At 45.1% G+C, this 23,425-nt stretch overlaps 1 protein-coding gene across 1 annotated transcript in view; it reads right to left on the reverse strand.

Annotated features, from left to right (window-relative positions):
- The window catches only part of SEMA3D (semaphorin 3D), a 378,418-nt gene that overhangs the window by 310,289 nt on the left and 44,704 nt on the right, over positions 1–23,425 (reverse strand). The gene's annotated exons all lie outside the window — the stretch shown is intronic.

The following is a 23,425-nucleotide window of genomic DNA, read 5'->3' on the forward strand; positions in this document are numbered from 1 at the left end:
GTTTCTGTTTTCTCTGTTCTTGCGGCCCGATCCCCGCGGATAGGCGCCGCCCCTTTTCCCTGCGCTTTTCTTTTCTTTTCTCTCTTTTCTCTCTCCGCTACTTGCCTAGCGCTTTTCTCCTTTGTTTATCTCTCTCCTCTCCTAAGGTCCTGACCCCCCTTGCAGGCCTTGGCTGGTGGGAGTTCAGGCTCCCACGACAGGATTCCTCTGTTCCACTGCTGTGTTACCTTCAGTTACACATACGGATCCAGTCTATTGTCTACTTTTCGGCTGGAAATACGTCTTCCGGGCTACAGACCAGAGGAGTCCAAGGGTTTTTCCCCATTCGGGGTTTTTTCCCCTATTTCGGCTTGGTTCCGGAAGGGAGGTCCTCGGACAGCTGTTCTCTCCAGCGGTCACAGTGGCCTCCCTCCGTGACAAGCAAGCTCATCGGAAAAAGGAGAAGGATTAGCTACTCCGACGGCGTCTGCAGGACCCCGACAGCGATTCCAGCGGTTCAGGTGAGGAGAGTTCAACAGAAGGGGGAGAAAAGGGAGACCAGGCACTTAAACTGTCACAATTAGTTTGGGGGAATATTTAATTCCAAAAGACCCATTGAAGACAAAAAACACACATTCCAGATATAGCAAGCTCTTCTACTTAAGCCCTGATACATGGGCACTGCCTCAGGTTGTACCATAATTAGAAGTGTGAACATTCGAAGAAGCCAACAAAAACTGAAAATGGTCTTCTGTCTACCTCTAGTTAATCAGGATAAAAAAGAATTGTGCATTTGAATAAAGCACCCAATAGACAGAATGTTTAGGTGGCAAACGCTGTCGCCAGAGCCCCGAAGACCCACTTACTGGCCCTGCTGGATTGCCCACGGTCATGGGGGTTAATGCTGCTGGTAATGGCAACCGGGCAAATAACACAATGAGGTTGCTGTGTGAAAATTGGAAAAAAAATTGAACAAGGACAATAAAAAAAACAAAAAAACGACCTTGCAACAAATAACAGCCCAAAGCAGAGAATGACCACATCAAGGAAGCAGAACAGTGATGAGGGGTTAGGGGAGGAGTCTGGTTCTCACGGTAGCGGGTGGGTAACGCAGAGGCGCCGATGAGGTAGAGGGCTCATGACAACATGTTCTAAACTGTTCTAGGTGGGAGTGGAATTAAAGTTGGACTCCCCCCTTCATAACAGTACTATGACCACTGTACACAACCCTACTACCCCAAAACAAACACTGCTAAAATGAATCCATGGCCTTCATCGTATGTATGCAAACTGCAATCGCTACACATGGCCGCAAAGTGCCTCACCTCCATTTGTTTGCAGACTGCACCAGCTACACGCTCAACAAAATGATGTACCGTGGTGGCCATTTGCATTGTTATTACCATGGAAACCCCAACTTGAACAATGAAATGGGCACTACCTAGCATCCAGTTTAGGGACAGCAATAATAGCATTAAGTCTGCTCCATTCCTTAGTGCTTTCTCTGCTACCTGAATAAGGTGGTTCCGTAACCTCCAATTCTCCAAGATAGCTCACATGCCTACACTTTACTAGGCATGTTTCTGGTGCATGACACATGTATGAGGACATAGCAAATCCTTCTTTATCCATATATGTCAGCCACTAATCCCATTTTCTGATTTAAACCATACATGAAGATCGCAGGTTTAGGAACACACAGAAGCGCGTCGTCTATATACATTGGGACCTTAACTTGTACCCGAGATTTGGGTTGCTCTCTTGAACAGCAATAGGGTAAATAGCCATGTATCCTGCATACATGTGACTGCATCAGTTTCCATGAACCTGGCTGAAGGTCAGCAATCCAAAAATGGGGCAATTATGAAAAGCATGTAGTGAGCTGATGGTGCTTTAGGCTCAGAACCAATTTTTGGCATCAAGCATTGCTTTCTAAGAAAGACTTGGAACTGGCTGGCAGGTAGTTGAGACAAAGGCTTCGGACGCATCAAGTGTGTGCGTATAGCATAGTGTGAGAAGATGAATGCAGTTCCTTATGGGCTTAGTTGAAGCAATCTTAATGATGTGGTATAATTATTCAAAAATCTGTAAAATGAGATCACATTTATATGGTCTTTCGTGCCTGATTGCCCCACTTCTAAACACTGTAATTATATGATATTATATCCCCTTTCAATGATGCTATATATATGAATTCAGAAGGACAAAGGGATTATACAACACTTCCAGGATGTGCGCTATCGCATTTAAATGTCAGTTATTTGTGCAATTGTTTAAACTTGCAGAGCTATCTTATTGGCATAAAAGTCAGGTAATAGATTTTTGGTGTATAACTTCCTTTCCATCTTTCTTTACGGGCATCGGACTGTTATGGTGCTGAGGGCACTTCCCAGGCATCAAAAGGGTCTCTTTCTTCAGAAGTGGAATTTGCACGGAGGCGACCGACTCCAATTGCACTTGTGTGCTAACGGTCCCCCATGTGCAATTTTTATTCTTTCCACCATTTCGTGGAAAAGTAAAGATTAAGAAAGAAGTCAGGTCGCCTTTAAATGCCACTTTTGTGTTTGGAAAAGAACAAAAGTCTCCAACAGTTAATGATTGAGGGAGGGCTGTGGGCTACGACAACTTACAAATCCAAAATGAAATCAAATCAAATCAAATGTTTAATGGAATGTACAGGTTTTACTAGGTGGCAAACTCAGACAGATTCCAGGGGGATCCATTGGTTTGCTGCCAATATGAAAATACAATGTGTTGAATAACTAAGCATTATAGCCACGTTCTGTGGACTACACCGGCCAGTTAGGGGCCAGTCCTAAGTTACAGGCCTGAGTAAAGTGAGGGCTGTAGCACCGGGCCCCAGTGCTATTACCGGCTGGTGAAGCCAGCAAAGCGCAGCTGGCTAGTGTAGCCAGCAAAACGGGGCTATAACACTATTAGCACCCCGAGAGAAACCCTCGAGGTGCTAATAGCAATTTAAAAAAACAAATCCCGGCTGCACTGCTTTTGTTCACAACAGCGGCCGATGAGAGTCTGGCAGGGTTGCCATGGCAATGGAAGACACGGCTCCAAGCGGAGCCCCTCTTCCATTTCCATGCCTTTGCAGGAAGCCAAGCTTTAGGAGCGGAGCGGGCTGAAGGACTGGGCGGAGGAGCCCGTTTGAGGGAAGTAGAGGGGGTGTTCAGAGGCTAGGTTCAGGGGTTCAGGGGGCAGGAGGCAGAAGCATAGGAGGGGGAAACAGCAACGCTGGGAGAAGGGTGGGTGCAGAGAACCCCCCAGTTGCTCCCAACCCGGGCTTGCATCATTAGATACAGCTGGGTTTGGAGAAACCTGATTGGCTCCTGCACCTGCCAAGGGTGCTCATGAAAGATCTGGCAGCTATAGAGGGAACATCAGGTGGTCTTGTGGAGTCCCTGCCCCTCTCCTACCATGTAAAATTAAAAGAAATCTGCAAACCAGAAAAAGTGGCAATAAAACCTGACTGCCCCTTTTAATGCCACTTGTTTTAGTCCAGGGACCCAGAAAATGACCCAAAGAGATATTAGCATTGAGATAAAGAACAGTTAGGCAGACAGGCCTATCATATGCAAGTACGCAATCTAAACCAGCAAATCCTGATTGAGCATAAACAAATCAGACAGGAAACCATGTGGCACTGTATCTCTCCCTCAAGCTATTTTTATGTACGTTTACTTTACCAGAGCCATCTCTAGGATTAATACAGGTATCAGCTTCCCGGGACACAATTACTGTTGGAATTGTGGGGGGCATTTAAAGGCCCCAAATAGAAGTCCCTTGCACATGAATGGCAGGCATTTTAAATACTGAAACAAAAATGGCCTGTCCTTTGTTTTTGTTTTTCAAGTAAAATTAAAGAGCCATGTGGCAAGAGGCCCACCTGTCATTACCAATGGATAAGCAGCAGTTTAATTTACAAAAGAAAGAAGAATCAAAGATCCCATTTTCCAATGGAAAACAGGATTTTTAAACATTGAAAACAGAAACGGCCTGCATATATGTGCAAATAAAAACGATTTGAAAAAGTAAAAGTGAAAAAAAATCACTACTTACAGAAAAATGTCAGAAAAACAAAACATGATGTGTGGGTTGACAAAGAGCAAGATATATTTTGTTTCACCCACAAAACTCCAGTGACATTTGAAGAGCCACTTTGTCTTTGTGGAACATGCCATCTAATGACCAACAGCAATAAAATGTCCTGCTAAAGTAGTCAAAATGCAGTGTTATCCAGACCTGCTGGCTCTGAAAGCAAAAGTTCCCCTTGGCTGGAGCATGGCTCATACGTGTGCAAATGGTGGGCACTCACTTCAAAGAGCAAGCTTCCAACACAAAGGAGATTGAAAAAAAGAAAACTATGGACACAGGCTGACCCAGTGAAAACAGATGACCAGGAGCAGAAGCAGGACCATTTGTCCCACATGAAGATTCACAATTAATTTAAAAGGACTATTATCATTTAGGCCTTTTTCTCAGCCATCGTAAGGCAGATGAATTTCATCTATTTACCATTTCTTATGTAATTTCCAGGTGATTGTGTGGATATAAAAAGCATCTACCTGCGACTGTGGGAACTGTAATGGCCAGTTAGACTAGGTTTCTGGCTGATCTGATCATGTTCCAAATGTGAGAGTTGGTGAGTGGGCTGAAAATGAAATTAGAGATATGCTTAATAACTTACATATTCATAACCATTGTGCTTTTTATGGAAACGGCAGAAAGTTCCACATGGCCATGCTACATGATAGGGATTTGATGATCGGCTTATCAAATTCCCCATATTTATATGAAACTGAAAATATGTTAAGTATGGCAGTTGCTAGTAGAATTATGAAGTTGTGATACATAACTAGTTTTTGCCAAAACGTTAATGGGAGAACAAATGGCATTTACAAGTGGGAATTGCCATATGTTGTTCCAGACCCCTAAACCAATCCTGACTTAGATGGTGGGTTTGGGAGGAGAGAGAAGGGTAACTGTCCAATCCTAGTGGCAGGCATTGTTGCAGGGTACGTCCCCAATACTGTAAAATTGGTGGTGTCACTGCTGCTATATAAGGGGGACTGCACTAGGAGAGAGGGACACACAGTGAAAGGAGAAAGACAGGAGGACGGAACGAAGAGACAGACCATCAGGAAGGCTTCTGAAACTTACCATGTGACAGCTGTAAGGAGACACCCGAGGAGATTGCTGAGAGTGCATCTGGGTGGAGCAGTCTATTTCTAGGAAGGCCTCAAAGCTGACTGGGTCCTATGGTGGAGAACGGGAGGCCATCTTTGAGAGTGGAGTGACCAGACCCCTGCCCTATCTTTCCAGAGTGTCCTGAGATGCAGCTGGTTTTCCTGAACCTTAAACAGAGGCTTGCTATGTAAGTAGAACTGAGCCCTGGGAAACCAAAAGGTGGGGGAGTCTGCTTGCCTTGAATCCCTTCCCTTTATAGTGGGTGGGGGGCAAAACTGTGCAGATCCTTAGGCTATTTAACCAAAAATTTTAATTGTATTAATTCCCCATTTGGCAGAACACTACAGGGTGAATTTTGTTAAAATTCCAAATTAACAAAGCTCACTTCCCAGTGTGTGCTGAAAACTATAGCCTGTAAGTTAATTGGGTAATCCTTGTTGCTCAGCTGACCCTGAAACAGGCCTTTCAGTAAGAGCAGTCTGAAATCCAAAATTCACCAAAGCATTCCAATATTTCTGTCTGACTTACCAACATAGACCAAAGCGAGTGGGGGTGTGACAAACAAACTGATAAATCACCCTGTGTTTATTTTAAACCAAAAGTGTGGGCGAAATGATATTTGCCATATGTATTTTTACCAATCTTGAAATCCTACTGCTACCCTTTTAAGCCTGTAGGAAAATAAAAATCGCAGACCATTAGATAATTGCCTTTGTTATTGATCAGTGTAATTATTTCATGGAAAGAAATTTGCAGAAAGTAAGAATTGCGATTATGTTTTTTTAATCACTTTTTTGTGATTGCTGATATGATATTTTATTTATATTGCGCTCATACACAAGTGATTCAGAGCGCAACCAAGCAAACGGAGGGGAACAAGGGAGAATGAACACAACAGTCTTACTAGGCCCGTGACATTAAGAGCCCGCAAGTGCATGGAAAAGGGAAAAGGTGGAAAGTGCAAGGAAGGGGGCCAAGTGGGAAAGTGCTGTACAAAGGAGAGAATAGAATAAATCATAAGTGCAATAAATAAATAAAGGCAGAGGCAAGGGTGTGATTTGTCAGATCGGGTATATCTGATAAGTGCAGAAGAAAAATAGGGGACTGTATGGGTACAGGTACAGATGCAAGGGGTGGCTCGGAGGCAGTGCAGGAGGGAGAGCAGGTACCTTGGCCCGAGGGTGGCCAGGAGAATGGTGCCAATAGAGAAAACAGATCAGTAGGGAAGAAGAGGGGCAAAGGCAGAAGCGAAGAGGAAGGTCTTGAGGTGCTGAGTGGCTGGGAGCCTGTACCAAAGGGAGGCCCCAGCAGAAGAAAGAGATCTGCCCCAGCTCGTTCCTTTGAGAAACGATTGACCCTGAGGGAGTTTGAGGTAGAGGAGCGAAGGGCTCGAGAGGGAGATATTTACAGAGGGATAGTTGAAGGTATTTTGGACCCAGGCCCCAGAAAGCCTTGTGGACAATACAGAGGGTTTTAATTGTAATCCTTGCATCCACTGGGTGCCAATGAAGGGATTTCATAGCTGGAGAGATACGATCCCAGGGCTTGAGGCCAAAAACAAATCTTGCAGTCCTGTTCTGGATTAGTTGTAAGGGGCGGAGAGTAGAGGCAGGTAGATTTAGAAAGAGGCTGTTACAGTAGTCCAACCTAGAGAGAACCAGAGCTTGGGAGACAGTGAGCTTCTGAGGGAAGGAGGGGAAAGGCAGAGTACCTCTAAGGAGGTGCAGTAGGAAGTTTGTGTTGTGCCACAGATAAAAAGGTGTTTTGACATTTTTGTGCTAATTTCTATTACTTTTAATTCAAATAAATACCAATATATTTCCCGTACACTGGCCTGGTTCTTGGCTCATTGTTAGCTCATGGGAGAGGGATCCAAGGGGCATGGTGTGCGTCTGAGATAGGGCTAAAATAAGAATCTGTTAAACAGTTTGTTGCATAACCACATGAGTGGGGGTGAAAGGACTCCCCGTGTTACAGAATCTACGCAGAGAGTTGTAGTAAGGTTAAGAAAAAGAAAGGGGGTATTCATGTTTGTGCTCTTTAAGGTACATTCTCCTCGGGGTATCTTCCTGCCCTTCGGGGACCCATGAAGCCTTTTTTCAGGTGCATCATGTACCTTTTTATGTCCAATAGTGTTTCAGATCGAGGGATCCAAGGCGAGTGGCGTGAAGAGATGGGTGTCTTAGGCAGTCCATGTATGTATGAAGATGTGTGTCAGCCGGTGTATGGTGTTGGCTTCTGCTGGCATCGAGAGTGACACATTACATGTAGTGACGGACAGTCTTAGATAGTTAATCCCTCCTCTGGAGACCCAGGCGCTGTTTTTTAAACATAAAGCCACGTGTGCCGTGCCACATTATGAACACTTTACCAAAAGATGTCTTCTTTTAAATACCTTTGCTTCTGCAATAAATGTGCACTCTGAATAACGGCCTTAAAATACAAAACGTTCATTAAAAAATGCATTAAGTGTTAATAAAGTCATTGACTGCTTTTGCGGTCCATAATGTTAATTTTAATTTCCTCCATTATCAGTCCTCAATTTGGTCAAACTGATAACTTCAAACAGGCCAACCAACAATTGTTATAGACCAGAAAAGGAGGCAATATCTATGTAATACGCCCCTCGCCCCCGGGCCACTACCACGTAAGGTAATGCCCCTGGGGGCATTACCTTATGCGGTAATGGGCCGCTGGTGAGGTGCTTATTGCAATTAGTACCCCAGCCGGTTAGACCTGGGTACTAATAGTGGGTGGGGTTTCATTTGCGAGCCGCGATGCATTACGCAGCTGGAAAAAGAAACGACCACTGCGGACTGGGAAACGTAGTCCGTTTTCCCTTTTGTGGTGGCCATAGTAAACAAAGAACACGGCCGCCATGGAAGGGGAGACAGGACTACACGTAGTCCCTTCTCCGCTTCCACGGTATCCATAAAAGTAAACACAAAAAATGGCCACATTGGAACAGGGAGAAGGGACTACCTGTACCCTTTCCATAGTGGACTGCGAGAAAAAAAAACACAGAAGGTTGGCATGAGGGACGCGCAGCGACGTGTGCGGTGTTACCGTGTGGCAAGACTTACAAACACACCAATCGGTGCATTAGTTTAATTAAACATAACCTGCGTCGGGTACCAATGTATATTACACGGTCAATCCACCAACCACACAGTTTATTCAAAGTGAATTTTAACATATTTAAGCCTATGTTCTTTGAAATAGTCATTTCAACAGCTACTGATGTGTTCAGTACCTCTTGTCAGCCATCAGTGTCAGTAGGGGCAGGTGAAATATTTTAGGCACAAATAAATCCATCCACATTTTGCGTGTCTGCATCCCACAGACCTTTACCACATTTCCAGAAAATCATCTGGAAATGTTAGAGGTTACCCCTCGGGTAAACATTAGGGTTCTTGAGGCTTTGAGTAACTCTACCCCTATTCATAAGCACAGCCATAACCCTATAACAAGCCATAATATCCTATTGGGTGCTGGCAAGCCCCCACATGGCATGGACCCATGTTAAGCTTTGCCTTTCTGTTTCTAGCAACGGTGCCCAGAAAGAAAAGGTGTACAGCTTCCACGGTGTTCCGGGAGGGAGCAGGAAGGGTGGGGGGGAGGGGTCGTGGGGAGCCGTGTAGGAGTCACACCCCCATCAGTGATCACAGAGACTTTGGACCGGTGACCCTTTAGGGGGAATTAGTGCACTCCTATCAGTAGTTGAATACATATTATATCATTAACTCTTCACCATTGTTGATATTTTTTCACTATCACCCTTTCTCCCACATGCCCTTCGCTCTGTCTGTGCTTTGCAAGCACACAGAGTGATTACTCTAAAAAGTCAGGCTCTGTCTGACAGTTGCCCCCAAACACTCCTGATAGTGTCAATGCACATTAGTGTGTCTCTGTCTGCAAAGTGTTTCTGCAATTTTAAGAGGCGGGTCACTGGCCATTTTCATGTTACCATGCTCTTTGGGTGAAGCTTGATTGATCTAATGTGTACAGTAGAATGCTCTCGTGAAATGCGATAGTCCATTACATCATGTCATGGCATAGTGTGACAATGCTGACCTGTGACGGGAAGCCCCATTCTTCTCCACTGCATGTTATGAAGATTGTGTCAGAGCGCCGGGCTGTTACATGACAGCCCAGACTGCACACACGGAGGAATGCCACCACATGCATCCGCAGCGTGTTAGCGTTATGCGGATGAAATGTCTTCTGCAGTTTTCACTTTTCAAGACAAGAGACAGCTGTGGGTCTGGATCTTCCCAAAGTGTTGGAACAAGTGAGCGAGACGAGAATTGGCACAGCTCAAAGACAGCCACAAAAGCCCCTTATGGATGTTCAAACAGGCTGTCATAAACTGCACATATATCTTAGCAATCTGTCACTTTCTGCTCAATTGATGAATGACCAAAGTAATTAATATCAGGCAGGGACATGAAAAATTAGCATATTGTCCACAATTGGTCCTGCATATATCGCTACTGAAACTAGCCAGTTGTCAGATTTCGACATGCACTGTCATATGAGAAACCAAGAGCGTGCTCCCTCTTTTCTCATGGAGGAGAGTTCATGAGTTGTTCTGCCTATTGTTGAAAGCATGGGCTGTAGAATACACACACGATCATGGGTGTATTGATCACACACTAATCTCCTTTCTTTGTGGCCTCTTAATTGGGTGCGTTTGATTGTTCTGGGATTTGTGTATTGGAGTTCACTGCTACTACCCAGGCTGCCCATCTACGAGTGATATGGGCAGTATATGAAACAGGATATCACCATCTCACATGCACGCGGCCTATTGAGAAACCTTCACGCGCACTCATTTCTTAGCACACTCAGACACATGGCCGAAGTGATCCGATGACCGCTTGAATTAGGGCAATGCATGAAGGTCTAGCTATGCAAGAGAGAAAGGATGCTAGCGGGTTCTAGGTCTTGAGTGAGAAAGCAGCATGTTGGGAGTATCCCCGGTTCATCAAGATGGCCGCCCTCTCGCTAATGATCAACAGCTGGATCTAGAGGTAGTCTGTAAACGCAGCCTTAGCATAAAAGCCAGTACAGCTGTTATCCTCAAATAAATAACATCACAGTCTCTGCTCATTATCAGGACTCATCAACTCATCCTTAAAAGGGTTTGAAGGATATTAAATCTATTCATGCAGATCTCTCCTAATTTAGGGTTGTGCGCTGCATGATTTCTTAGAGGCTGCCATAAGAAGCGCTTCAGTCTGCACTGAATGCTCAAGATGTTTAAATGTGCATACAATGTACTGGGAATGGTTCTTAAGGTTGTGCAGGGTAGTGAGTAAAGCAGTTTGCAAAAAGTGATGATTAGACAAACAATGAAAGGGGTACCTGGTAAGAGTCTCACACTCCAGTTTACCCAAATATTTCCCATGAAATAAGAGGTTAAGCTGTGTTAAGCATGGCTCCTACTGTGTGGAACATCCTCCTAAAAGCACATTACAGGTCCCCACCAACCCTTGACATTTTGCTAGTTAAAGCAGTGTTTAATAAAGCAATATGTTCCGAGCGGCAGGGGCATTACCGACTCAGGTAATGCCCCGGGGCCTATAGTTATAGGCCCGAATGAAGCGAGGGCCTTAACAAAGGCCCCGGGGCATTACCAGAGTCGTAAATGACCCGCCACGTGGGGCATATAGCTATTAGTACCCCGGCCCGCAAAAACTGCGTGACCGGGGCACTAGACGTTTTTTTTGTCCCAAAACACTGCAGCGTTTCAGGAAAAAAAAAAAAAAAAAACGACAAAGAAAATGGCCTCCGGGAAAGGGAAAACGGAGTCCGTTTTCCCTTTGCATGGTGGCCATCGGCAGCGGACGTGCTGGAAACAGAAGCGTTTCCAGCGCGTCCACTCCCGAAAAAAAAGAAGGTAAGTGCGGTTTGGAGGGCAGAAGGGAGGGAAAGGAAAAAAAAAAATACAAAACATGTACCTGGGTCCCCGGCGGGGGACGATGGAAGCCTCCAGCCACATGGAGGCTCGGATCAGGGATGGCCCCGCTCCTAGTCTCCACATGGCAGGAGGCTGCCATCGTCCCCCATTGGGGACCCAGGGATAGGAGGTAAGTGCGGTGGGGAGGGCAGGGAAGAGGGTGGAAAGGGGAGGGGGAAAAAAAGCCTTACCTCAGTCCCCAGCGGGGGGCGAAGGTAGCCTCTCAGCCGTGGGGAGGATCGGAGCGGGGATGGCCCCACTTCGAGCATCCTCATTGGCTGAGGGGCTGCCACGCCCCCTCCCGGGGACAAAGGCCATGGAATCCCGGCAGAGGGATTCCCGGCCTGGTAATGACTCGTTGAGGGCCAATCAGAATGGCTCTTTCATTCTGATTGCGCCCTCACCGGGTACTAATACCGGATACGGCAGACTGGATCAGGTGTCATCAGCCCCGGGCACAAGTTAAAGTCCGAGAGAAGGTTTTTTATAGTTTGTGCTTCAACCTACGGATTAAAAATCTTCTTGCTCGGAGGTGGGTCCTCGACCCTCATGCATTCCACTGCTGGGCTTTGCCCACATTCATCTGGGTCCCCAACCCTGTTCCTTTGGCTTGGCGTAATCCTTGTCCCTTCTTTACATAGTGTACATTGTACAGAACTGGTATACTCCCCTGCCAGGTACTGCCCCACCTCCGTGCACACTCAATGTTTTTGTTCAGCTTTATTGTCTCTTCTTCTATTATCTTCTGTCTGCCAGGACTTTTTTATCTGCTTCACACAATTCACAATATATTTCAGATTCTCTTGCTCACCCCCTTGCGCTTTTTGGGATGTTCTTAGTGGATTGAGAATGTTCTGATCAATTTGTATGGTGTCTTTTTCACCCCCTTGTGATCTTCAGGGTGTTGGTATAAAGACTGACAAGTTTGTTTTATACTGCACAGGTTCCCTTCACCTGTGGGGTACATTTAAGGCCCTTGCAGAAATCTCCTTCAAACAAAAACTGCATGGAAATAATGTGGAAAAACGGAAGTGCTTTTCTTTCCATGGTGCGTATATGTGGCGAGCACTAAACACAAGCATGCCACCAAAAGAAGTGTTCTGCATTGTTTTACCTCCATTTGAAATCATCTGAAAATGACCTGCATGCAGAACAGCTCCACCTTTGCTGTTCTGTTTTCTGAATACTAAAGATGCACACAAGAAATCCAAGACGGCTTTGCAATTGGCTCTTGATTTCATTTTAAAACATCACATTGCTTTACTTCTGCCGTGCACCAAGAAGTGAAAGGCAAAGAATGTGGTTTTCCACATAAACACGGTACGTGTTTTCTTTTTCTATACACCATCACACACAAATTGCAGAAAATGAAAGAAATAACGCAGTGTTTCTTTTTCTCATGTCAATTTCAAAGAAATGCTTGACAGTATATCTCTCTGTGTCCAGAAACCGACCATATCTGTAAAAGCACTCCAGAAGGTTAATTAACAAGAAACTGTGTGCTGTAGAAACCGCATTGGTAAACTCAAAATGAACTGAAAGAAACGCATGTGTGAATTTGCTCTTCTGAAAATCAGAAAAATACTGTGTAAAAAAAATGAAATGACAAATTACAGTGTTGCTCGCACAGAAACCGTATTATATTTGTGGTGGGTTTGCAGTGACATGGCTACCTAAAATGTACATTATATTTATTCCCAAAAAGACTTGGTTTCTGATGAAAGAAAGAAAAAAAATGTTGAAACCAGCAAAACCGGTTTGGCTTAGGCACCTACTTCAAAGGTGCCCTACCTTCCATGGGAAAAGAATAACCCTCACAAGTGAACCAGCCCCCATGGGCACATGAAAGGGCCAAAGTGTGGAAGTGTGCAGCCTCATCAGACTGGCCGGCATCCCTACCAAACGGAACAAAGGACCCAAGGGGAATTAGCATTTTTACCAAGAAGCATGATTTCCTTTGACACCCCTCACCAGCCCAACTGCCTGGCTTCAAAGGGCATTATAGAAACCTTTTGTTCAAACTGACCCAGGGCAAGACAATTTGGCTGTGTAGGTTGGAAAGACCGCCCACACCTATGACAAATCTACCCCATTGACAATAAACAACATTTATACTTTAAGACATTTTTGACCCCTATCAGAATAAGCAGAAATTTGATACTATAACGGTTGTCATGTGATTTTTAAACAAGCACAACATGAGACCCAGTGCATGTTCCTGGCACTTGGTGAACTGAAACAGCCATTAAAAAATGCATTTTTGGGTGAATTATAAATGGCAAAATTATGAAACTAAGTGGAAAGATGCAAAATGATGTTGGGAATATGTGTAGCCACTGGCAGATTTTTCAATTTTATACATCTCTTAGAAATCACAAAATTGTGCCAAAGGTGATGCAACATCACACAGAGTTGGCGATCGGACGGTCCAATTCCCTTTGAATTATGGAATCTGCATTATGATGGTGACTAGGATAGATTTGAAGCTTTGCTTCATAACTTATTTTTGTTAAAAGTAACTTTTGGGAGACAAAGGAAGTCATTAATACACACACATAAAATGATGTCAGTTTCTCTGAACCAATCAGCCTGGAGGGAGGAGGGAACACCGGGAGCCGGGCCTATCCCAGTGGAGGGGTAATTCCAGAGTACTTCCCCAGGTTGTAAAATTCTATGATGTCACTCTGCCTACATAAATGGGAGACAGACAGACACACGATATTCAAAGATTCATAAACTCAAAAACTGATCCAGAGGCAGCTGATCCTTTCCAGGCAGGACCATCCAAATCCAGGTAGAACCACCACTCCAGATCCAACCATACCCAAGCATCCAGGGAGAAAGGAGGAAAGGCAGCTGATCCCATTTAGGAGAGCCCGGTGACCAGACCTTGCCCAGCTGACCCATCTCACTGTCCACAGTGACCAGACCTTGCCAGCTGTCCCAGTGACCAGATCTCTTGACCCCACTGTCCCTGTGACCATATCCTTGGCCCCACTGTCCAGAGTCCTCGCTGGCTATCCAAATTACCAAACTCAAGCTTATCTTATAAGTATCATATCACCCAATACCCACAAACTGCATATCATGCTCTTTTACACTTGCAGCCTATTCAAATCCTAGTCAAATCCCATACAAAATCCCAAATTGCCAGCATCATCTATTCACCTTTCCTTAGAAGAATCTGTGTTAGTCCATATCTGTTAGCGTATTCCTTTTCTAATGATTTCAGTTATCTGTGTACATCCATAGTACCATTTTGAAATACATTAATTAATTCCCCTATAAAGAAATCCACACTTGCAATTCGAACTCAACCACCCCATGTTAAGTGCCTTTCTATAATAAATAAAGTCATTAAAATATAGCCTCAGTAGAACCTGTTGTTGTGCAACCAAAAGGAATCTGCCCATGTATTGTGCTTTTCTCTAAACTCTGATTAGCCTTTTCCCCATAAAAACCCAAACATAATCCCATTAAGAATATTCCCTTTCCCTCAGAATTCTGTCTGTTATGTGCCTTTGTTTCTCCTTCAAAAACTGATTTCCGATTTTCACAGCTAAGCCCTCTTACTTAGCTGCTTGTCATTTTAAAGACTGTGTAAAATAAGAAATGATATTCTGCTGCGTGTGTTTTCTTGCGCATTGTTTTCCTTTCAAAATCGTTTTTCTAACCTGTGTCACGTTGCTTTGGTGCCCTGCTCAGTAATCTGTTAGCTTCCTTGTCTCTATTAAGTGCTGCCACACAAATGTCTGTCATAGCTATCCTACAGCAATTGTAAACTGAGATACAACTAACTAGTAAAATCTGAGTATGCCATTTTGCTCTTTTTGAAGTTTTTCATTTTATTTTCCAGCCTCCCAACTTGGGTGGTGGGCTAAATTGTAAATCTGATTTTCCCCGTTTCTTTGTGACTCCTTGCCACTGCTTTCCATCCACAAAGAATTTAGTGAGCAGGTGTTTGGGGGAAGTGTTGCAGGGGGAGTGCTTAACCTATGTGCTATCTGTTAATTTGAAGAAAAGTAATCTTCTTTCTGTTTCTATTAAAGGTAATGTATCTTAGTTTATGTCACAGGATTCCCCCTTTCTCACCTGTTTTCGTTGTCTGATGACTTCTTTAGGAGGAGTCTTCTTTCGTATGGTTCGGGTCTTTTACAAGCCCGCTCGGACGTCCTCGGCTTCCAGTGTTCGTTCAGCTTCGATGTCCGGGATCAAGGGAAAACTCCAGGAAATTCAGAAAAAGGATTTGGAGCACGCGGAGGCGGTGCAGCGCTTCCGGGAATGGCTGGATAAGAAGGAGGGAAGGTAGATTGGAAGAAGGGGTTCCAGGAAACAACAGAATAATACAAGGGAGAGTACGGGGTACACGTCCGGTCACAGCTACCAGCAGCGTTGAGATGAGCGGGGCCGCAGGGGTGTGGCCTCTTTATAGAGTACGCTGCGTAGAACGTGAAGACTGGTGAGCAGCGTTCTGAGCTTGCAGCCATGTTGGTAGTATTATGGAGTGTAATCCCCAACGTGTCAGGGACCAGGAGGCCCAGAAAGGGCGAGTTCGATGTTTCATGACAGCATGCCTCCTCCGAAAACCCGTCCCGCCGGGTTTGCTCGGGTGTATGAGATGGAACCTTCTGTGTAACCTGGGGGTATTTAAGTTTGAGATAGGTTCCCAATTGCGTTCACTGGGGGGATATCCTTTCCATTCCACCAGGTACTGGAGTTAGCCACGTCTATATCTGGAATCACAAATTCTGGAGACCTCATACTCCAGTTGGTCATTGACGAGCACAGGGTTAGGCCAGAGGTTATTTCGAGAGGTCTGGACGTATGGCTTTATTAAGGATGTATGAAAGACTGGGTGGATTTTCTTCCAGGAGTCTGGTAATTTGAGTCGAAAGGCCACTGGGTTGATGATCTCTTTATAGGGAAAGGCCCATAATACCGGGGAGCCAATTTATTTGGTCGTAGATGCCGTGGCAGTAGCTTCGAGGATAGCCATACTTTATCCCCTATTGTGTAGGAAGGGCTCGGTCTTCTTTTAGAGTCCGCATGCAGCTTGGTCTGGGTCCTGGCCTTCTCTAATTGTTCTTTGGCCTCTCTTTGTACATTAATGAGTGTTTCAATCCAGGAGTCGACTGTGGGAACTGGTGTAGGATGTGGAAGGACAGAAGGTAGAACCGAAGGGTGGAATCCTTGGCTACAGAAAAAAGGGCTGGTCTTAACGGCCGAGTGATCCGAATTATTATAAGAAAATTCAGCCACTGGTATTAAAAGGGACCAATCGTCCTGGACCTTGGTAGTGAAGCAACGGAGATATTGTTCCAAGGTTTGGTTAACACGCTCTGTAGATCCGTTGGTTTGGGGATGATAACCTGAGGAGAGGGCATGTTGAATTCCTAGTATCCGGCAAAGGTGTTTCCAGAACTGAGAAATGTATCGAGGCCCTCTGTCCGATATGATCTTGGAAGGGAGTCCATGTAGTCGGAATATGTGTTCCAGGAAAATTCCAGCAAGTTCTGACGAGGATGGCAGTTTATACAGGGGTGTAAAATGAGCCACATGAGTGAACAAGTCAATGGAGACCATGATGGTTGTGTATCCCCTGGAAGGTGGTAACTCCAAAATGAAGTCTGTAGCTATGAATTCCCAAGGCCTTGTTGGTAGTGGAGGTTGATGTAGTAGACCCGCCGGTCTTTTGTTGTCGTGTTTGTTTTGATTACAGACAGAGCATGCCTGAACGTACAGTTGTATGTCAGCTTTCATTCTGGGCCACCAAAATTGCCTTTGTATTAGTCGAAGGGTATTGGTAATACCACGATGTCCGGAGTAAAGGGTATCGTGACAGAGGTTTATTATCCTTTGTTGTAGTTTTTGTGTTGGAATGACCAAGGCCTTGTCTTTGAACAAGTATCCATGTTTAGTCTTCAAATTCCACTGTTTCTTGCTCGAGATGTCTTTCCAGAGCTCAGAGAATTGAGTTTGCATGCGAACATCATCTAGGAGACTGATTGCCTGAGCTACAAATATTGTATGGGGAAACATCTTAGGAAATGTTTGGTCTTCAGGGGGTTCATAGTCAGGACGCAGAGACAGGGCGTCAGCGATTATATTTTGTGTTCCAGGAACATGGTGAATCTGGAACTGGTATTGGGCAAAGAAGAAGGCCCAATGGGCCTGACTGCTGTTCCTGCATTCCAGGGCCTGTAATACTTGGAGATTTCGATGGTCCGTGGGAACCTGGACAGGATGTTTAGCTCCTAGAAGTAAATAACGCCACTCGGTGAAGGCTTGGTGGATGGCTAGCAGTTCCTTTTCTAAAACCGAGTAATGAGTTTCACTGGGGGTCAATGTCCGTGAAAGATAGGCAATAGGATGTTCCAGTCCGTCATCGAGTTCCTGTTTCAAAACTGCTCTGATGGCATAGTTAGAGGCGTCTGTTTCCTCTAGGAAGGGTCGATTTATATCAGGTTGAGCCAGGATGGGGGCTTGCGTAAACTCTGTTTTCAAGCGTTGGAAGGCCTTCTCCAGGACTGATGTCCAATGAAAGGGAGTATCTTTCTTCAATAAGGCAATAATCGGTTGAACAATCTCAGAGAAGGATGGTATGCACTTCCGATAGAAATTAGCTAGGACCAGGAAAGACTGGATCTGTTTTACGGTGGTCGGATTTTGCCAGGATTGTATGGCCTTAACCTTGGATTGATCCATTCCTATGCTGTCTGGGCTAAGGACAAATCCTAGATAGTAAGCAGTGGAAACATGAAAAAGGCACTTCTGAGGTTTTGCTAAGAGCTTGTGTTCATGAAGCCGTTGTAATACTACCTTAACATGTCCTTCATGCTTGAGAGGATCCTTAGAGAATATCAGAATATCGTCCAGGTAGACGATGACGAAAAGAAACAGCATATCCGAAAACACCCAATCCATAAAGCGTTGGAAGATCACCGGAGCATGAGCGAGTCCAAAGGACATGACCAAGTATTTATAATGACCAAAGGGAGTTCTGAAGGCTGTCTTCCATTCGTCTCCTTCCCTAATACGGATCAGATGGTAGGCACCCCTGAGATCCAATTTGGTGAATATTATGGCTCCTCTTACGGCTTCCATGATATCTGAGATCAAGGGTAATGGATAACGATCTTTAAGGGTGCACTGATTTAGACCTCGATAATCAAGACAAGGTCTGAGCTCCTTGGTGTCTTTCTTAGGAACAAAAAATAGTGAAGCTCCGGCTGGAGACTTGGATGGGCGTATGGTGCCGTTTTCTAGGTTAGTATCTAGGTATTCACGAAGTGCCTTTTTTCTCGGGTTCAGACAGAATAAACATCCTTCCAAAGGGAATCACAGCTGAAGGTTCGGTTTCAATAGCACAGTTTCCGGCCTATGGGGTGGTAAGGCTTGGACAATAGCAGAAGAGAACACATCGACATATTCCTGGTAGGCTTTAGGAACCTGGACGATGTTGGAGACCGTAAGAGGACCTTGCTGGGTTGTTGAACGTTCTTCCGATGGTGTCGGAGAAAGATCCAGGAGTAGACAATGAGACATGCAAAATTCGGAACCTAGGAATAGGGAACCTGCTGTCCAATTGATGTATGGATTGTGTTTTTCTAGCTAGGGCATTCCCAATATCATTGGGTAATGGGCAGATTTTATGATGTCAAACTTTATCTTCTCTCGATGATGGTTTATTGCAAGCTCGATTTCCTTGGTCTGAAGGGTTATAGGTCCAGAAGAGAGGGGTCTCCCATCAATTGCTTCTATGGGTTGCAAGGTGTTCCGGGATTCATAGGGAATATGATGTTTAAGGACCCATTCTTGATCTATGAATATTCCCATGAGTCCACTAATGCCAGAATGGGGTAGGTTTCCTTCTTGGAAAGCGATAGAAAGGCTTGTAAAATTACCAGAGAGTTTTGTCCAGGAGAGTTCAAGGATGGTATAGATGTGGATCCTACATCTCTCTCCCGAAACTGAGCTCCATCTAGGACCGGGAGCTGGCGTTTCCCGAACGCCGCGGAGGGGCTATTGGACATTCTCTGACTAAATGCTTGTCCGAGGCACAGTACATGCATAAGCCAGTATGGATCCTTCGCAACCTTTCTTGGGGTGATATGGGTCCACAGAAGGCCCCTAGTTGCATGGGTTCAGGTTCGTTTGTAGGAACAGAAGTATCTTCGGATTTTGAGGAGGTCTCTAAGGGGTTCTTCTGGAGGGGTGACTTGGTCTTCCTTTTCTCTGCCTTCCTTTCCTGGATGCGAAATTCAATCTGTAGAGCAAGATCCATAAGTGCCTGGTAAGAACTTGGACGTGCCACCCTGGCTAATTCATCCTTGATATCTTCATTTAGCCCTCTTCGAAAGAGTGAAGCAAGCTTCAGGAGGCCAACCCGCTTATTTAGCCAGCTTGAATCGAGTCACATAAGTGAGCATGTCTGAGAGCCTTGCTGGAAATCAAGTAAACGTTCTTGAGCACTAAAGACCTGTTCTGGGCAGTCAAACGTGGTTTTAAGTGCTTGAATGAATCAGTCATAATCATCCAAGAGAGCATCTCCGGAATTAACTAATGGTGTGGCCCAGGCTAATGCATTCCCGGAAAGGTGTGAAATAATAAAGCCCACTTTAGCCGTGGGGGTGGAGAAATAATAAGGTTTAAAGGTAAAGTGGACCAAACAAGAATCCAGGAATCCACAGAGGGTTTTTGCAGAGCCATCATATTTCTCAACAATGCCGCCCAATAGCACACTGTCTTTTGTGGCAGAGTCGCGGGATAGCAACAATTGCTTTAACGCTGCGTTCTCAGCATTCAGTTTCTGCACTTTGGTCGTTAGTTCCTGCATGCCGCGCATAAGATCCTGGATGGCCACCTCCATGTCTGTATCGACTTCGGTCAGGTGGTGTCTCAATCTGTCACAGGATTCCCCCTTTCTCACCTGTTTTCGTTGTCTGATGACTTCTTTAGGAGAAGTCTTCTTTCGTATGGTTCCGGTCTTATACAAGCCCGCTCGGCCGTCCTCGGCTTCCAGTGTTCGTTCAGCTTCGATGTCCGGGATCAAGGGAAAAGTTCCAGGAACCAGGAAACAACAGAATAATACAAGGGAGAGTATGGAGCACACGTCCGGTCACAGCTAAGAGCAGTGTTGAAACGCGCGGGGCCGCGGGGGTGTGGCCTCTTTATAGAGTACGCTGCGTAGAACGTGTAGACTGGTGAGCAGCGTTCTGAGCTTGCAGCCATGTTGGTAGTATTATGGAGTGTAATCCCCGACGTGTCAGGGACAAGGAGGCCCAGAAAGGGCGAGTTCAATGGTTCATGACAGCTTAGGAGTGTGAAGTAACTGTATTGTGGGATTTCTGTATGTAAACTGCCACACAGTGGTGGCTGCTGCCCTCATTTTTATTTGCTTGATTTTCTTTGAATTCTAAAGATTCATAAATATTTCATTGTTACCCACCAGCCTGGTTCATAGACTATTGCGACACAGAGAATTTCTTAAGGTGGGTGTGAGATGGGTTGGGTCTCTTTTCAAAGTAGAACCCGAGAATCAAAGTTAAAAGACATTTTTAGTGTGCGCCACATTCATTGTGACTGGAAAGAGTCCCTGGCTGGAGTGTGGGCAGTGTTCTAAAATCCGTTACACACCCCCTTGGGCTTTTCGGGATGTTCTTTTCAGGTTTATCAGGGTTTCAAAGACTGTTTATACTGCACAAGATCCCCGCCACCCCCTTGGACTTTTGTGATGTTCTTATGGGGTTTGTCAAGTTTGCAAAGTTTGCTTTCAAGAGCTTACTTAGCTCCCTTAATGCCCCTCTGACCGGTCCTGCCCTTTCCCTACCTTCGGGAACTCTCTGAGCGGTTCTCTGGTCTCTTTGGGAGTTGGAGCAAAGCTTCTCTACTCCTGAGGTGCTTGGCATTTTCCTTTGTATGACTCCGCAGCTCCAGCATCTCTCTCTCACCTTCATCTTCCTGCGTCTTTGTTCCTGGTTGCTTTTCGCTGGTCTGGCTTCTCGTGTCTCTTCCACTGATCAGTTCTGGCTTGAGAAGCTCTCTCAGGTACTTGAGGCAATGCATGAACCGGCCTTTAGTTTTTGGGTCCATGGAAAGGGGACCAGCTTATTTCTCTTCTCCTCCAAGGCTGGTAGTTCGAACACGGAGTGAGTCCTTCTTCCCTTTTTACTCTCCGCTCTTCCCTTTGGCAGCTGTACCTCGTGTGTTGATTCCACAGGGGGCTTTCGCCTCTTTGCTCCATCCTCCTCATCACAGTACTATTCGGTGTCAGGTTTGGGAGAATCTTCCTCTTAATTGTCCCAGGCCTTTTACATGTGTCCTCTACCACACTGTAAAAAATAGTGGTGTGGGGGACCAGAGGGACTGGATTGCGGTTTAAGGAAGGTGGGGAAACCAAAGCGAAGGATGAATACCGCGTTCTCCCAGTGTTCTTTGCACCAATCCCTTTCCTCTCCCATGAGATCCACCTGCTGAGTACCACCCCAGGGGGAATATCTGGTAGTGGCCTCACCTCCCTGGCCTCATGGAAAGGGGCCTCCCCCCTGGAAGATGTGACAATACCCTGGGATTGGTCACACATTGCATGAAGCAAATGAGGTGCCAAGGTAAAGTGGCACAGCTATTGACAATAAGAGGAATAGGCAACTGCCAACTGCAGTGGTAATCAGTGTGTCAAATTCAAGGGACATTATGCTGTGTCACAGGGCATTTAGAGTTGCAATAAATGGACCATGAGCAAACTCAGGGGGTGCTGCAGCGTGGCATAGTGCATTTCAGGGGACAATGTGAATTCCGTGAATCAGAATAGAGGGAGACTGCAACAGTGTTTCACTCATTTTCTGAGCCAATGAGCGTGACATGGGGCAATTCTTAGCATAACATGATGTGATAGAGGGCAGTTCTTGTGGCAATGCAGATTCTAAATGATCAATAAAATGTAATCGGCCCAATGCAGGAATTGAACTCTTTCGGTTGGCATCACAATTTACTGGTGGCAGCAATATGCTGATGCTGTTTAAATCATTTCATGCCAGTATTACACCAGTTAATTACATTGCCGGTTCTATGTCATTTCATCGACACCCGTTTGTTATGACGGGTGTTTTTAACGACGAGTTTTTGCTAAAAAAACTCATCAAATTTGTTTTTTTTATTATTATGAGGGGGTTTCCCCCTCCCCAGGCTGCCGTCCTCTACCTTTTTTTTGTTATTCCCAGACTCCCCCAACCTTTCATGTCTTTTGCCAACCCCCAAAAAAATGTGCAAAGTTTTTTTTGGCAAAAACTCATAAAAACACCCGTCGTAAAAACAGGTGTCGATGAACGGGCGTCGGACCACATTGCCATGCTGGCATAATGCTGTGTTTTACTACGGCAACACTGCCATAACTTTCTTGAGACTGCTGTTGCAGTTTTGTTGGGGGAATGCAGGCACCAGCGTGCCCATTTGTTTTACAGGGCAAACAGTAAGATGCCATTCTTGGGATGGCATTTTAAACATGTTGCACTCTCTACTTTGCTGCATAAGATTATTTCAAAAATGTTATGCCACTGTTGTGCCAGTTAAGCTCATTACCATGGTGGCATTATAATGTGGATTCATGGGTCAACACTCACATGACATTGTTGAGACAAGGGGTGGGCCAAAATCCCACCAGCGAAACAGAGTTTGTCAAATTCAACAAACATTTCCGGTCAGCTGACTCGATGAATTTCCACAATTCTTACTGCACTGTTAGGAAAATAAATTGGCGGAAATTTCATTTTTTGCTGACATTTTTTTTTGGTTAGAAAGACAAATACAAAACGACATTTCGGCAAAATAAGATATTTAAAGGGGGGAATACCCTTTTCTGGCCAAAATTTCCTTTTTTGAAACTTGTAAAAATTTCAAGGGAATACAATTTCAGGCGGGAAAATGCCCCAAACCTCCATTTCCGTTGAGTGGGCGAAATTGGCAGATTGAGTGAAGTTTGCCTGGAATCTGCCAATTTTCCTGTGGAGGGGGAATTGCCATTTTCACTCCCCTACTTGAGACTAGAATTATCATATGGAGGCCCAATGCAGGTGGCAGCTTGATAATGCAAAAATGGCATTGCTTTGGTGAGGTTAGCATCACACATTTTTGCATCAAGACGGACCCTAGCATATGAATGTGTTTTACCAGAACAGTCGTTACATGGAATAAAATGTTTCTGGGGGCAACGCGGGAGAAACGTCACCACCCGCCACTGCCGATGAGAACTTGGACTCAAAGAAACTGTGCCAGGATTTTTCAGAGTTA

Source organism: Ambystoma mexicanum, chromosome 12 (assembly GCF_040938575.1).
Source record: "Ambystoma mexicanum isolate Mex_15411 chromosome 12, UKY_AmexF1_1, whole genome shotgun sequence".
Taxonomy (NCBI): Eukaryota; Metazoa; Chordata; class Amphibia; order Caudata; family Ambystomatidae; genus Ambystoma; species Ambystoma mexicanum.